General features: G+C 46.4%; 1 pseudogene; it reads right to left on the reverse strand.

The window, feature by feature from the left end:
- Nucleotides 1-807: 807 nt before the first annotated feature.
- On the reverse strand, nt 808-1,821 carry LOC149214192 (tubulin alpha-2 chain pseudogene; annotated as a pseudogene).
- Between the last annotated feature and the right edge of the window lie 13,969 nt (nt 1,822-15,790).

The raw sequence follows: 15,790 nt of genomic DNA on the forward strand, positions 1-15,790 counted from the left end.
ACCAACCATTCAGCCACAAAGGCACTTCAGTCACAAAGACTATATAGATGGTTTCTGGCTCACCACCAACCATCACATTACAGTGACAAAAGATGGTTTCAGGCTGACCATAAACCATTACAAAGTGGTTTTAAGATCACCACGAACTTTCAGATGCCCTTAAAAATCTTACATCTGATTCCACATTTTGGAGTTTCAGAGTACATACAATGACTATTACAATAACATGCTAGGGAGTCTATTTCACAAATCACACTAAGTCAAACAAACATCTACTTTGTTGTCCACCATAAACATTCTTGATGCTCCTTCATCTATGAGGGGTCCACTGATAAAGAAACCAGAACATAGGCACTCACAGCCACACGAAGAGAACACAATTTTCCCTTCAAAAACAATAATCCAGGACTCCATGGTCCTATTCTCCGTCGCATTATCACACAAACGCGATCATCATGCAGCTCCAACCACTATTGTTTGATGCCATTTTCATTGTCATGTCATCATCGTATCTGGTAGTAGAACATTCCTGCAAATAAATTTGTCTATTGTTGGGATGGCAAATTCCAACATAGATTTATACTCGTGACAATAGTTTGCCAAGCTAACTGTCACAATAAGTAAATTAAATTTTTCCAACCAGATTTACTTTACTCACATGACCATTCAGCAAACAAACCACGCAGCAGACTGGCGTAGTAGCAAGGCATCAAGAACGTTGAGGAGGTCTGCACACACCAACAGCTCAAAAATTTACCCATGCTGCTTTCTTCTCCACGCAGCAACTCTTTGCTCCTGCACGCAGGTTCACACTTCATAATCCTTCTCCAGGGCAGCCAGATCCTCCCTGGCCTCAGAAAACTCACCCTCCTCCATGCCCTCACCAGCATACCAGTGCACAAACGCTCTTTTAGCATACATGAGATCAAACTTGTGATCGATTCTGGAGAACACTTCCGCCACGCTAGTCGAGTTCGAAATCATGCAAACTGCCCTCTGTACCTTGGCAAGATCCCCTCCTGGAACAACAGTGGGGGGCTGATAATTTATCCCACATTTGAACCCCGTGGGGCACCAGTCCACGAACTGGATTGTTCTCTTAGTCTTAATGGTGCCCACGGCAGCATTCACATCCTTGGGCACCACGTCACCTCTGTACATAAGACAGCACGCCATGTATTTCCCGTGGCGCGGATCACACTTCGCCATCATGGACGCCGGCTCGAACGCGTTGTTCGTGATCTCTGAAACCGACAGCTGTTCATGGTAGGCTTTCTCGGCAGAGATGACCGGGGCATAGGAAGAAAGCATGAAGTGTATGCGTGGGTAGGGCACGAGATTCGTCTGGAATTCCGTTATGTCCACGTTCAGGGCACCGTCGAACCGGAGGGAGGTGGTCAACGAAGAGATGATTGGGAAACCTTGGAGGCCAGTGCAGTTGTCGAATAGCATTCGGATGCGGTCCAGGCATAGATCTACAATTTCTTTTCCAACGGTATAATGGCCTTGGGCAAAGTTGTTGGCAGCGTCTTCTTTGCCACTGATAAGCTGCTCGGGATGGAAGAGTTGTCTTTAGATTCTAGTTCTAACTTCGTCGATCACAGTGGGCTCTAAATCTAGAAATATAGCACGAGGGACATGCTTTCCTGCTCCTGTCTCGCTGAAGAACGTGTTGAATGCATCGTCTCCCCCTCCCGCTGATTTGTCACTTGGCATTTGCCCATCAAGCTGGATACCGTGCTCAAGGCAGTAAAGCTCCCAGCAGGCATTGCCAACCTGAATACCGGCCTGGCCGATGTGAACTGAAATGCATTCCCTCATTTTTTGTGTTTCAGGAACTAAAATTTTATGACTGAGAAGACGCGAGCAAAGAAGTCCCTGCCACAGAGAGTAGAGTTACTATTATGATAAACACAGAAGGGGAAACTCGCACAGGTCAGCAGCTCAACACGGCCACCACGACGTGTCTGCAACTCTGCACGAGACTGCTACAATTGCAGACCTCCGACATTACACAGCTCCTCATGAGCAGCACCACCCTGCAGACTTCAGATAGCTGGCACCGATCACTGATCGAGCCTCCTCAGCCAATATTATGTATTTAATCTACTCCACTTTCCGGTGCTTCGATCTTGTGGATTGAAACTCACACAGGTCGGCCTCCGGCTCGACCTCCACACCACAGCTTGGCAGCGGCTACACTGATCTCAACGGCCACTGTGAGCACGTATCTTCGGCCCCTTCGTTCCAGATCCATGCTTCCTTTGCAGCAGATCACGTCTCCACGCTCACCACACCAGATCTAGCAGCAGAAGATTCGCCAACGATCTCCATGGTTCACGCAGCACACCAGCAGATCCTGATCTCCCCAAGCTTGCGGAATCGAACAGTAACACAGATCTGGATCAAAATCCCAAGCCTCAACCTCGGCGTAGCAGAAATATACGATCCGGGGTTCCTCTGGGTCGGCAGCATACGCCATGTGCAAATCCGCAACAACCCGAGTTATTGTAAATGGGAAGCGGCCAAGGGCTTCGAGGAGCGAACGAGTAAATAATTTCCACACACTACACCACTGAGAGAGTTGCGAATTCGTCCAAGCTGTAGCTTCTCGCAACTTCAATACACGCAACCACCACGATTGTCGATTGAGGCAGCCCTGATCTGTTGAGGAGTAGCAGAATTTACCTCTTTTCATGTTCTATCTAGTGCATCGATTGGACTTTGGCAGTATCGAATTTCAATTTTGACTCTTCGCATTCTCGTTAAAACGGATTTGCTCTACTATCTCCCTAATAACGCAGAAAATTGATGCCGATGAAAAATGGGTACATAACCACTTGAGCAACCACTTTTACCGGTTCTAAGCGATTTCCAGCCTGAACTGCCTTACGAGCTACATGGTCTGCGATATTTGCGCTAGAGCTTACACCAACAGGTACACATATGGAAGAATCGCCGTGAGCTGCAAGCCATGGCTCCACCATGGAACCTCCAAAGGAATCGACAACCTTGTGTTCACTGAAGTGGTCCCTCTTTACCATTCGGTCGAACAGCTCACCACCGGCGCAGAGCTCCATGACTCCTCAACCAACTTTACGGATCTGGACTATGGATCCCTGTCGGCCATCACCGGCCCTGGCACACCCAAAACTTTGAAAACATGACATATAATTCAAGGCCACGTCTGGATAAGTGATGAGAGCTGGCTTCCCCTGATCTCCGCATACAAAGACCGACACGGGTCCATCGCTGGTCTGGACAACTTCCTCCTTTCCTCCCCAGGGGATTATTTCAATGTCCATCGACACAGAACTGCTGGAGTCGCCCATGCCAAAGCAAAATGCTCACAGAATCGATCGACCGACCGACTACAGTAACTGCAAGGTAGAAGAAGTAAGGCTTGATACTGCCGCAAAACCTATCCTTCTTCCCCTGCGCTCATAGTCACCTGCCCGCCCATTAAAAACACAACAGCAGCAACCGCAATATGTCGGCAAGGCTCCAGAGACGTGACAAAAATACGCACAGCAAGCAACAACGACGAATCCAAAGGTCAAATTCAATCACCGTACCAATTCCCCCGAGAAATCACTTAGATTCAATCAATCAACAAGCTGGATCTCTGTGGATTTCTCCAGATTCTCCTTCCCTTCCACGCCGCCGGCTCCGCCTCTTCGTCCCCATTTTCCCTTAGAACTCCGGCGAGGATCGCAGCCCCGCCCTCATCCGAGATGCAGATTGCCTTCCGGGCACTGTCCCGGGAGACAAACAAATCCTTCTTCGCCGCAAGTCTGCCTATTCGCTCAACACAGCCACAGGTCTCAGACAATGGATGATGGACAAAGAAATACTCATAAAACTTTTATTCTCTTCAGCCCAGGAGCAGCCAAGCCCACGAGGGGCTGGGCCCTCAGGCTCTGATACCAAGATAAAATTGCAGTCACTCAAAATATATTCTATTAATTACTGAATGAGGAAATTACACACATATTTATACAATCAATAGTCTTAAGATAGGAATGCTATCTTAGACGTACAATAGTGTGGTTGAGAGATTCTCTCAACCACACACTAAACTAGGAGAAACTATATTCTAGCTTATTCCTATTATGTAGGAACAAACTCCTCAATTAGAAAATTACAACTATAGACAAGTAGGAATTAATTATTTCCAACTGTGAGTTATATCATCAACCTAGCAATGTTAGTTGTATAAACTACAATAGCCAGCAGATGGAAGATTTCTCTAGTCTAATTAGTCTAATTATAAATTGTAGAGATTAGTGAAGAGAGATATGTTCATTTTATATCCTTGAAGGAACCAAGTAGCTTACATCCTCATAGCATTTGAAATATGGCCTATAATGGGTTAAAATCCTTTTAAAATCAGTGACCAATCTCCTCTAATAGCCAGTGCATTGCTTGTAGCACCTCCCGTTCTTCATAAAAAAGGATTGGCACCAACGAGATATTTTAAGAGCTATCAGCTTTAGCGTTTAAAGTTGTTAAAGTTGAAGAGTTTGCTCCTCATGAAGACCATACATTGAATTGAATGACAATAAATCGAGCCACATTATGTTTTGAAATGATCCATCGCCTTAGAGGAAGTAGAAAATAATGGAGAATATGTATTATTGGAGAGAACCTTTTCAAAGTTGTGTGTGTCTTAGATTAGGTGATCCAGGTGGATATTGGTGGCCACCTGCCAAATCCACCTGGACCCCCACCATTGTCTTTCTCAGCATTTTCAGTTTCCTTAATTGTAGCACAATTTACTATTTTAGCAGTTTTTCGGGTCCTGAACTTCCGGAGCCATTTTGAGGCCCTAAACGACGTTTTTTGGGGAATCCGGGGGCAACACGAGTCCATGGAATGGACTGGTGTTTCCCGTTCCAACAATGATAGTGCTCGGATAGATCTTTCTAATGAGCTATTATACGCGTCAAACGGAGATCACATGCCAAAGTTACGACCCCGGGAAGTTGATGTACCAACTTACCCCCAAACGGGGCCCATAGTTTGGCGTTTCATCTCCTAGGGTTAGGTTTTGGAATGTTAAGGGTTTTTCCATTGTTTCTCAACAATAAATAGGCCTTCGAGCCTCATTGTAACAGAGTTCAGAGGCATGTAGCCATCACATCTCTTCTCAGAGATAAGCTACCATCGCCCTAGCTAGTTCATTTCCATTTCTGTTTGTAAGCATATTTCAGTATTTTCCATTAATGAAACGAAGTATTATTTCCGCTGCATAATTGTGTATATGGTTGTCTCTGTAATTTTTTGCGTTCCTGTTTAAATCCGGATAAGTGGTATCAGAGCGGTCTGCTTTTTCTCTGTTTTTCTTTGCATGTCCCCAACAAGGTCGGGATATAAGGAGTTAGGGCTTGAACTGGTTGAACCTTTGCAAGACCAGCCTCGCAAATCCCGACGGCCTCCCATGGCGGACGAGAAGAAAGACGAGGGGGCAGGAGATCCCTTCAAAATCTTGCTCGAAGAAGCGCTCGAGCGACAACGGAACGCGATGATGGACAGCTTTGCGCAGATCCTTCAGCGGCTACCCAGAAGCGGCGCATCGGCTTCCAGCAGCTCCTCTGGAAACGCCACACCCTTTAAGGTACAAGTTAATTTTGAAATCCCCATATTCGAGGGTCAGATAGACGCCGATGCCGTAGATAAATGGTTAAATCTGCTAGAGGGTTATTTTTCTGTTCATGAATTTTCGAGTCGGGAAAAGATTGTTTTTGCTCTTCTCAAAGCAGCCCCCCACGTCAAGGACTGGTGGGAAACCTACTGCGAGCAGAAGGATGAAAGTACTAGCTCACTATTTTCAGCCGCACCCACCTGGGATTCGTTTCGGGATGCCATCAAGGAGCAGTACTACCCTGTCGGAAGCTATGAGGATGAATACATAAAGTGGACCACGCTGCGGCAGGGAAGGGACCAAGACGTGCCGGAGTTCACCAATCTTTTCCATACCCTTCGCACAAAGTTGGGTATCAAGGATTCAGAGCAACATTTGATACTCAAATACCGTGGCTGCCTGCACAAGTACATCCAGGAAGAAATACAGTTCCTAAACATCCCCTCGCTCGGCGCAGCATACCGGTATGCCGTCAAGGTCGAGCAGAAGTTTAAACAAAAGAAGCGAGACTTTGGATCTGCGAATCCAAAGCAGGGGAAAGGTGCCCCTAAACCACAGAACAAAGGACAAAGCCAAGGCGGGACAGCCCAAGACAACCAGCCGAAGCTGCAAGCAAAGAGCAACGCCGCGAAGCCGAGAAAGGACACTGGAAAATGGTGCGAGTTCCATAAGAGCTCCACTCACAACACAAGTGAGTGTCGGGCCAAGCAGTCACTGGTGGCTGAGCTAAAGGTTTCAGAATCAGATGCATGTTCCGACTCTGAGTCAGAACCCGATAAGGGGTATGAAAAAGGGAAGCAGATCATTGATGCGGATCCCAGCGCCACTATTGCTACTGCAAAGATCCAGAAAAATGAACCCGAAGATCTAGAGGAGGAGGAGCGTCTCTTCCACTCCCAGATGTGGGTAAAGGGCTCCCCAATACAGTTCATTGTTGATAGCGGGAGTCAAAAGAACCTCTTTTCGGCAGAGGTCGTGAAGCGGTTGGGCTTACCGACCACAGCACATCCACAACCATACACCATTGGGTGGCTTCACCAAGGGCGAGATCTCCGCGTGAGCCAACAGTGTCGCCTTCCATACAACATCAAGCCCTTCACGGATGAGGTATTGTGTGACATTGCTCCCCTTGAAGTTTGTGATGTATTACTAGGACAACCATACTTGTGGAAGCGACATGCTGTGTATGAATCAAGGCCCCGTGCTGTTATTATTACATTGGGAAATAAGTTGTTCAGGATACCAGAGGTAGCACCACCTGCGGCCATCTCTTTGATTACTGCAAAACAATGCAGTAAGATCATTTCCAAAACCAGGAAATTTGTTTTCCAGATGATACGCCCTCAAGGGAAGAAGAAGACAGTGGCCGCGGCCTCCAAACGGGGTCCCTCTGCACGGCAGCTACAGATGGACAAGATTGTGGAAGAGTACGAAGACATCTTCACCTCCCCGGCAGGGGTTCCTCTACACTGTCAAGTCAAGCACTCCATCGATCTGACCCCAGGTGCGCCGCCACCCAATGGACCAATTTATCGGCGCTCTGTTCTGGAGAACAATGAAATCAAGAGGCAGATTCAGGAGCTCCTGTAGAAAGGTCACATCCGTCTGAGTTCTTCGCCCTGTGGGAGCCCGATAGTGTTGGTACAGAAGAAGGATGGGACGTGGAGACTCTGTATTGACTATCGGGCGCTGAACAAGATCACTATCCGTAATAGGTACTCGATCCCGCGGATTGATGACCTCTTAGACCAACTAAAGGGGGCGAAATATTTCAGCAAGATCGATCTGAAGTCAGGATATCACCAGGTACCAATTGAACCCTCAGATGTGTGGAAGACTGCCTTCAAATCCAAGGAGGGCCTCTTCGAATGGTTGGTCATGCCTTTCGGATTGACGAATGCTCCTGCAACCTTTATGAGGCTAATGGATGACATCTTGCGGCCATTCACCAACTCCTTTGTAGTAGTATACTTGGATGACATTCTGATCTTCAGCCAGAGTTGGGAGAGCACCTCCACCACATCCGACAGGTTCTCCAAACACTGCGGCAACACAAGCTATGTGCCAATTTGGAGAAATGCACTTTTGGCATGACCGAGGTTCAGTATCTGGGATACATCATTGATGAACAGGGGGTGCATGTCGATCCAGCCAAGGTCCAAGTCATTCGGGATTGGCCCTCTCCAACCACTCTAACAGAGCTCCGTAGCTTTCTATGTCTTTCCAACTTCTACCGCAGGTTTGTGTTGGGATTTTCTCATATTTCTTGGCCCTTGAGTCAAGTCACCAAGGGCGGGGTGAAAGCAAAATTCTTTTGGTCTGAATCTCAACAGAAGGCATTCAGGGAGTTGAAGGATCGCCTCTGCACGGCACCAGTGCTCGCGTTACCAGATTTACAACAACCATTTGAGGTCGAGACAGATGCCTCTGACTATGCTATTGGGGCAGTCCTTACTCAACATGGACATCCAGTGGCATATCACAGTGAAACACTTTCAGACATGGTCCGGAAGTACCCCACTTATGATAAAGAGATGTATTCCATTGTACAGGCCTGCCGACAATGGAAGCATTACATTTTGGGGAAGGAAACGGTCATCCACACAGACCACCGACCTCTGAACTTCATACAGACCCAAGGAAAGTTGCAGAATGATCGCCATCAGAAGTGGTCTACATACCTGCAACAGTTTCACTTGAATATCAAGTATAAAAAGGGCAGCACCAATAATGTTGCAGATTGCCTTAGTCGACCACCGATCATGGCGCTAACCACCGTGCTCAACTCTTGCGGGCACGAGACTTCTGATTGGCCACTTCTCTACAAAAGTGACCCAGAATTCGGCCACACATACCAGACACTCTTGGAGGGTCGGCAGGTTGCAGATTTTCACCTCCAGGATGCCCTATTATGCCACCTCGGTCACCTTTGTGTTCCTTCAAGCGAGCGTGCCAAGATGATTTGGGAAGCACACTACAGTCGGGCTGCTGGGCATTTCGGGGTCGAGAAAACAGTGGCAGTACTGCAAAACTATTTCTATTGGCCGAATCTTCGACAGGATGTTGGGAAGTACATTCGATCATGTACTGCCTGTGCCATTGCCAAACCGACCATTAAGAAGCAAGGCCTCTATACCTCGTTGCCTACCCCTAGTCAACCTTAGGAATCCATCTCCATGGATTACATGTCAGGCCTTCCTTCCACTAAGCATGGAAATGACTGTGTTTTTGTGGTCGTCGACAGGTTCTCAAAGGTGGCCATTATGATGGCCTGCAAAAAGAATATCACAGCAGAAGCCACTGCTAAACTGTTCTTTGAACAAGTGTGGGTGCACTTTGGGGTCCCACAGTCTATCATCTCAGATCGGGACAGTCGGTTTCTCAGCACCTTTTGGTCCAGTCTCTGGTCAATGCTGGACACCAAACTCACGAAGTCCACAGCCTTCCACCCTCAAACTGATGGCCAGACAGAGGTTGTCAATAGGATGATTGTGCACATTCTGCGCATGTATAACTCAAAGCATCCACGTACATGGGACGAGAGCCTCCCCTACGTTCAGCACAGCTACAACCGAGCTCTTCACAGCTCCACTGGCCATAGCCCTTTTCAGGTGGGTTTGGGATTCCAGCCACTATGCCCCATTGATGTGGCCATGCCACTTGCAGCTACTCACATGAATTCAGCTCATGTCCAGTCCGAAACAGATAAGGCCACCAGATTCATTGAGCGCATCCAACATATTCGCCAGCAGGTCCATGACATTCTTGAGAAATCAAATGCCAAGTACAAGCAGCGACATGATCAACCTCGGGTGCCACACAAGTTTCAGGTGGGCGACAAAGTCTGGTTGCATTTGCAAAAGGAACGCCTTACTGGAGCCTATCGGAAATTGAGACCACTCCGATATGGTCCTTACACCATTACTAAGGCTATGGGAGACAATGCATTTGAGCTCAGCATTCCCCCATTCCTTGGCCTGCACCCAGTATTCAATGTGGACCGCCTTCGGCCATACTTTCCACCATTGCTAGACACATCCGACATTGCAGAACAGCTCAAACCCACAGAATTAAATCCAGATTGCATGGAACAAGCTGCAACTGATCGGATCATGGACACACAGATCAAGAACACTCGCCAACAGAATATCCAACTGTATCGAGTTGTCAAAGCGGTCCAACTCCTTCAGCAGGGCAAGTGGCTCACCAGGGAACAAGTTCAGCAGAAGTTTCCTCATCTCATGGAGGAGCTCAACACAATGGGGACCATTGCTTCCTAAGGGGGGAGGAATGATCCAGGTGGATATTGGTGGCCACCTACCAAATCCACCTGTACCCCCACCATTGTCTTTCTCAGCATTTTCAGTTTCCTTAATTGTAGCACAATTTACTATTTTTAGCAATTTTTCGGGTCCTAAACTTCCGGAGCCGTTTTGAGGCCCTAAACGACGTTTTTGGGGAATCCGGGGGAAACACGAGTCCATGGAATGGACTGGTGTTGCCCGTTCCAACAATGATAGTGCTCGGATAGATCTTTCTAATGAGCTATTGTACGCGTCAAACGGAGATCACATGCCAAGGTTACGACCCCGGGAAGTTGATGTACCAACTTACCCCCAAACGGGGCCCACAGTTTGGCGTTTCATCTCCTAGGGTTAGGTTTTGGAATGTTAAGGGTTTTTCCATTGTTTCTCAACAATAAATAGGCCTTCAAGCCTCATTGTAACAGAGTTCAGAGGCATGTAGCCATCACATCTCTTCTCAGAGATAAGCTACCATTGCCCTAGCTAGTTCATTTCCATTTCTGTTTGTAAGCATATTTCAGTATTTTCCATTAATGAAACGAAGTATTATTTCCGCTGCATATTTGTGTATATGGTTATCTCTGTAATTTGTTGCGTTCCTGTTTAAATCCGGATCATTAGGATTAGTTCCTATTTTATAGGACAGAGTTCTAATCTCTTTAAAATTATGTAAAATTATATATTTGTGATTTTATGATTAATTGAATATAGCGGTTCTATTTGGGTAGTCTCGAAGTGCAGCTTGCTCACTTGTGAGCTGCTAGTTTCAGTATATAAGTTTCATCTTCGATTTTTAATATGGTATCAGAGCTAGTGAGCCAAGGTGGCTAAATTGAGTGCTTTTGTGGAGAGTTGAGAGCCTTGGTGGCTGGAGAGCCTTAGTGGGAGTGTGGAGCCTTTGTGACTAAATTGAGAGCGGAGTTGAGAGCCTCGGTGGGTGGAGAGCCTTAGCGGGAGTGTGGAGCCTTTGTGGCTGAATTGAGAGTGGAGTTAAGAGTCTTGGTGGCTAAATTACTAAGATCCTTAGTGGTACGAGAGAGGCACTCTCAAGACAGCCTCAGTGGCGAAGGAACTGTTGCAAAATTCATTATTGTTTTCCTCTGTAGATCCATCTTAGTGCATTTTTCTTCCAACATTTATGTACTGGTCAACAAAGGGAATAGTGCAACATTTTCCCCTTAATCCCATGCTTATCGGGGTTTCCTTACATGAATCACGTCCATCACGGTTCAAAAGCATAGACATGATACCCTAATCTCGCGCTGGTCGTCGTGAGTTGGAAGATCATGGTGGATCATTGGCATACTGGTGTAGTGGTGAGCCGGATGTTGGATTTTTAGCTTATATTAGGGTTTGTGTAGATCATGGTGATCGCTTTGGCTGTAATAGTCACCTACCCTCGTGCCCTCGCCATTCATGGAGAGTGCTGAAACATGTCATCGCTGAAACCATAGTGTGATGTCGATCTATGTTAGGGTGGCAATTGTGCCCAGTTGGTGCCTATTCATACTTTTGCGGATGGGAAAGCGTGGTGATTCGTGGTGAGTTGGTAGATCAAAATCTTTGAAGTTCGAGATCGATTGGTGGATTTTGACTGTAAAAAATCGTTGTAGACTGCAGAGAGGATTGTTGTGAGATCCTTTGTTTTTTGGTACGTCTTTTGTGTTGCCTCCACGCAGAGCAAAGAGTGCAAGTTCTGACAAGACCTTCATCAATCCTCTACGCTGACAGTTGAGATCACATGCATGTGGTGCTGTGTTGATGTCAAATTCTAATTTCTGTGAGGCATATTAGAAGCCTGCCCTTCCAATTATTTCTCCTTCAGCATTTTGAATGTTTTTCTCGCTGCTGCTATTCACACCTTCCCTGAGATTTCATGGTTTGTGTATTTTGGTGTTGTAAGTTTGCTCCGGTTATGGATGGTACCCTACTTCGGTTTTGGTGCTTTCTTTTTTATGAAGCTGACTTCGATGCATTAGAGGTCAAGATCGATCCAATTCTCATTTGATGTAGTTTTTTTTTGGGTGAACTTTCTTTTGGTGGTGCTTTGATGTGTTGAGGCCGAGAACATCATTCCTCAGGTTGCTCCTTTTGGTACATTTTTTTTTTTTTTTTCTTAAGATTGAGATCGTCGGTGTTTGTGTAGTTTTGACGGTGACCAGATTGATTGTTGGAGATTGAAGATCTTGAAGTAAATCCATATATCGCTCATATGAAAAAGCATATGTGAATGAGAGCAATAAGCTCAATGGGTCGAATTACAACAATTGGAAGTTCAAATTGCAGACTGCTAAAGGGTTCAAGTGCGTGGGAAATTGTAAATCGGGACAAAGTTATGTTGACTACAGCTGAAGGTGGAACAACTGCAGCAATTCAATATTGGGAGAAGAGGGAAAGCAAAGTGTAGGTGTTCTTGAAGATGTCAGTGAAAGAAAACATCATCCATCACGTCAAAGAGTGAAAAAGTGCCAATGATATTTGGGTTACTATGAAGGATCTGTATGAGATAAAGAATACAAATCACCTTTTGTTTCTTAAGAGTAAGATTCTCTCCATCACAATGGAGGATAATGAATCTGTTGTTGCATTCATCTCTTGGATAAAAGTGTTGAGAGTCAAGTTGGGCAACATAGGAGAGAAAGTGTCCAACACTAATCTCGTCTCAATTACGTTAGATGGTATGATTGATGATTCTCATATGTTTATTACAAGGCTAACAATGAGGGAGAAATCTCCCACCTTTGAAGAGATGTCAGGGATATTGATGCAAGAAGAAGAAAGGCAGATGAATCTGAAGCCATCATCCCAGACCATACTTCTCTGGCTAACAAACCTCCAATAAAAATATAATCAACCTCTTCATCATGCATCCTGCACATGGAACATATTCCCGGACCTTGAAACCCTCTTCTGTGTAAACCATACCGTTTTCAAGAGAATTTTGACTTCTCAAATGACCCAGCTTAAAAACGGCCATCATCCCAGACCATACTTACCTGGCGAACAAACATCCATTGAAAATATAATCAACCTCCTCATCATTCATCCTGCACATGGAACATATTCCCTGCCCTTGAAACCCTCTGCTGTGTAAATTATACCAAGTGGGAACGTTTTAATGGATAGCCAATCACTCAAAACTTTGGAGTTTCGTAACTATCTCCCAACCCCACACTGCCTTATTCCAAGGGATGAAATTGAAATTTTTTTCCTTTGAAGGAATATTATTGTATGTTTCCCTAAACTTTTAAGAACCCATCCTTCTGTAACCCTGGACTACCCAACCTGGAGTTCATATGACACGCCTAAATTCAATGTTTAGATTGAATGGATTGGAAGAAAAAGTGTTAATATATTACCTGAACTTTGGTTGAATGCGTTGCCGAGAATGTGTCAGTTTAACGAGCTCAAAATACGTTAGAAATCACAAGGCTATGCATATAGAGGGTCATCTCTGAGATGAGTCTCTTAGCCAAGTGCCATGCATAGAGAGAGCCATGTTCATGTCATCCACAAAATGTTAAACTCTAAGGAATGCTGCATGAATGGATCACCTTCTTTATGGCTGAACGAGTTACAGAGGTCTTACTTTAACCTATTGAACCCATAGCAGTAAATGATCATGATGCCTTACACAAAATCTGTAACGCCCTGGCGTTTTGGGCAGAAGCGCGCCTCCACCCAACGGGCGACCCGGGTGGGCAACCCGTGGGCGACCCGTGCACGAAAGGCGGGCGACCCGAGTGGGCGACCCGCGGGCGACCCATGCACGACGAGCTATGGCAGGTTGGGCAAGTATGTCATCCGGCGCACGAAAGACGAGCTGCGATCGGGCTGCAACAGACTTGAATGCGGGTGCAACTACCGAACCGGCGAGACGAGTTACGGTTGAGGCTCGGGCGAGCCGAAACGACGAGTCGACCCGAGGGCGACCCCGCCCAACGGGCGGGCGACCCACACCCGATGGGCGAACCAACGAACAAAGGCATGACCGCGAGCTGGTGGACACGGACATGGGCACGAGCTGGTTCAAGCACAAGTGTGGGCGGTTGGGCGTGTAGACGTGGACGAAGGGAGGGCGACCCGGGCGGGTGCCCCTCCATACCACGGGCGGGCAGAACACGACAGCAAACAGAGTGCGACAGCAAGACAGCAATGCGACATAAGGCGGATGAGTGCGACGTTCTCATGAGCCGGTTGCGATGTTCTTGGGAGCACTTACGAAATACATATGAAATAATGCGATGGAGTGCAAAGTTTATAAGTGCGTACTGCGGCCTTGCCTTTAGGCAAGGGCCGACCTGCCCATAAGTAAAAAAGGGGCTTCAACGCATATGTTTTGGGGGTCGGCTTAAAGAGCTGACACCCCTTCGTTTTGGAGCTAGGATGGCTATATATGTATGGCGCAGGAAGCTCATTTGCAACCAAGCACTTCGCTCTCCTCTGGGACTTCGATCTAGAGTTAAGAGGACGCAGAAGTGCGCATCTCTCATGTGCATAAGCGAATAAGTGCACAGTTCAAACCGGGGATTAGTTTGGAGGACGAACAGTTCACGATGAAGACGATTTGGTGCGGAAATTGATTCGGTGGAGTTCTAAGAGGCTCGGGTGAGCTCGCTCTAACCGAAGGTAATTGGTATCGGATTGTAAAAGGCATTCTTGCCTTCGTTGTATAAATTCTAAGTGTTGGCCGTGGGCTGCCCGGCACACTTGTTGTATTATTGAAAAGAAGGTTCATAATATATTTGGGCGAACTCGTTTGGGAGTTGCCCCTCCCATTATAGTTGTGTGTCAATGTTATGTGCTCAGTTTACATTGCATATTGATTATATTGGTTATGAATGTTTATGAAGTTTTATGTGCTCTACTTGGTTAAAGAAGATTAATTAAGTACATTAATGTGAAAGGCGTAGTCCAAGTGTATGAGTATTACGAAAAAGAAAATACACGTTGGTGCCGCACCCCGCCGGAGAACGGTCGAAAGACTACCGTAGACCTGGGGGCGTGACAGGTGGTATCAGAGCTCGGTCTAGAACTGGTGAGCAGGGTTGCTCGTGAAGACTTGGATAAGGTTATCTTGATTGAAATTGAAGGTGAATCTGCTTGATCTATAGCAGGTGACTAAACATGGAGAAGGTCGACAAGGCGGTAATGGCGGATGATGGCCATAGCGCAGTTAAGGCTCTCCGGTATGAAATATTGGAACACATGAGTCGGTGGAGTTCCAACTGGGTTGCGATGCGAACTGAGAATATGAAGATTCGAGAAAGCTGTTCGGAACTACGAAGGGAACTTGAAGAACTCAGAAGCCAATGCGAAAGTACGGCAAGTGTTGAACTCAATGAGTTTGATGAAGAAATCCAACAAGGCGAACTTGGTCTTCAAGAGCTCTTTGAGGAAAGAGCCCGATTGAGGAAAGAAAGTGCCAAAGTGGAGGCCGAGGTCAAGCGAATTGAGGAAGAAATAAAAAAGAAACTTCTTGGTAAGAAGCTGGTTGTGATCGAGCAAGAGGAGCTCGACTATGTTGACAAGTTGGAGACTCACTACCGTGAACATCCAGAAGACATCCGGAAGTTTAGCTCCATGGACTTGGTCGATGAGCACATGGTCAGTGCGCTTGAACAAGATTCGGTGAAGGAAAAGCTTGAGGCAAGTCAAGCTAGACCAAGGCCGAGTTCCCCAGAAGAACCAAGCAAGGAAGTAAGATTTCTCAAGAGAAATGTCGAAAAGGAACATGAGTCTATTGACACTTTTGAGGCCGAATTTTTGAAGCAGGTTGCTGAAATAAGACGCAAAACAAAGCCAACAAAGGAAGATGGTTCCTTGAAGTTAAGTTTTGTGC

Source organism: Pinus tabuliformis, chromosome 1_1 (assembly GCF_031772625.1).
Source record: "Pinus tabuliformis cultivar Carrire ecotype Pingquan chromosome 1_1, CPIR1, whole genome shotgun sequence".
Lineage (NCBI taxonomy): Eukaryota > Viridiplantae > Streptophyta > Pinopsida > Pinales > Pinaceae > Pinus > Pinus tabuliformis.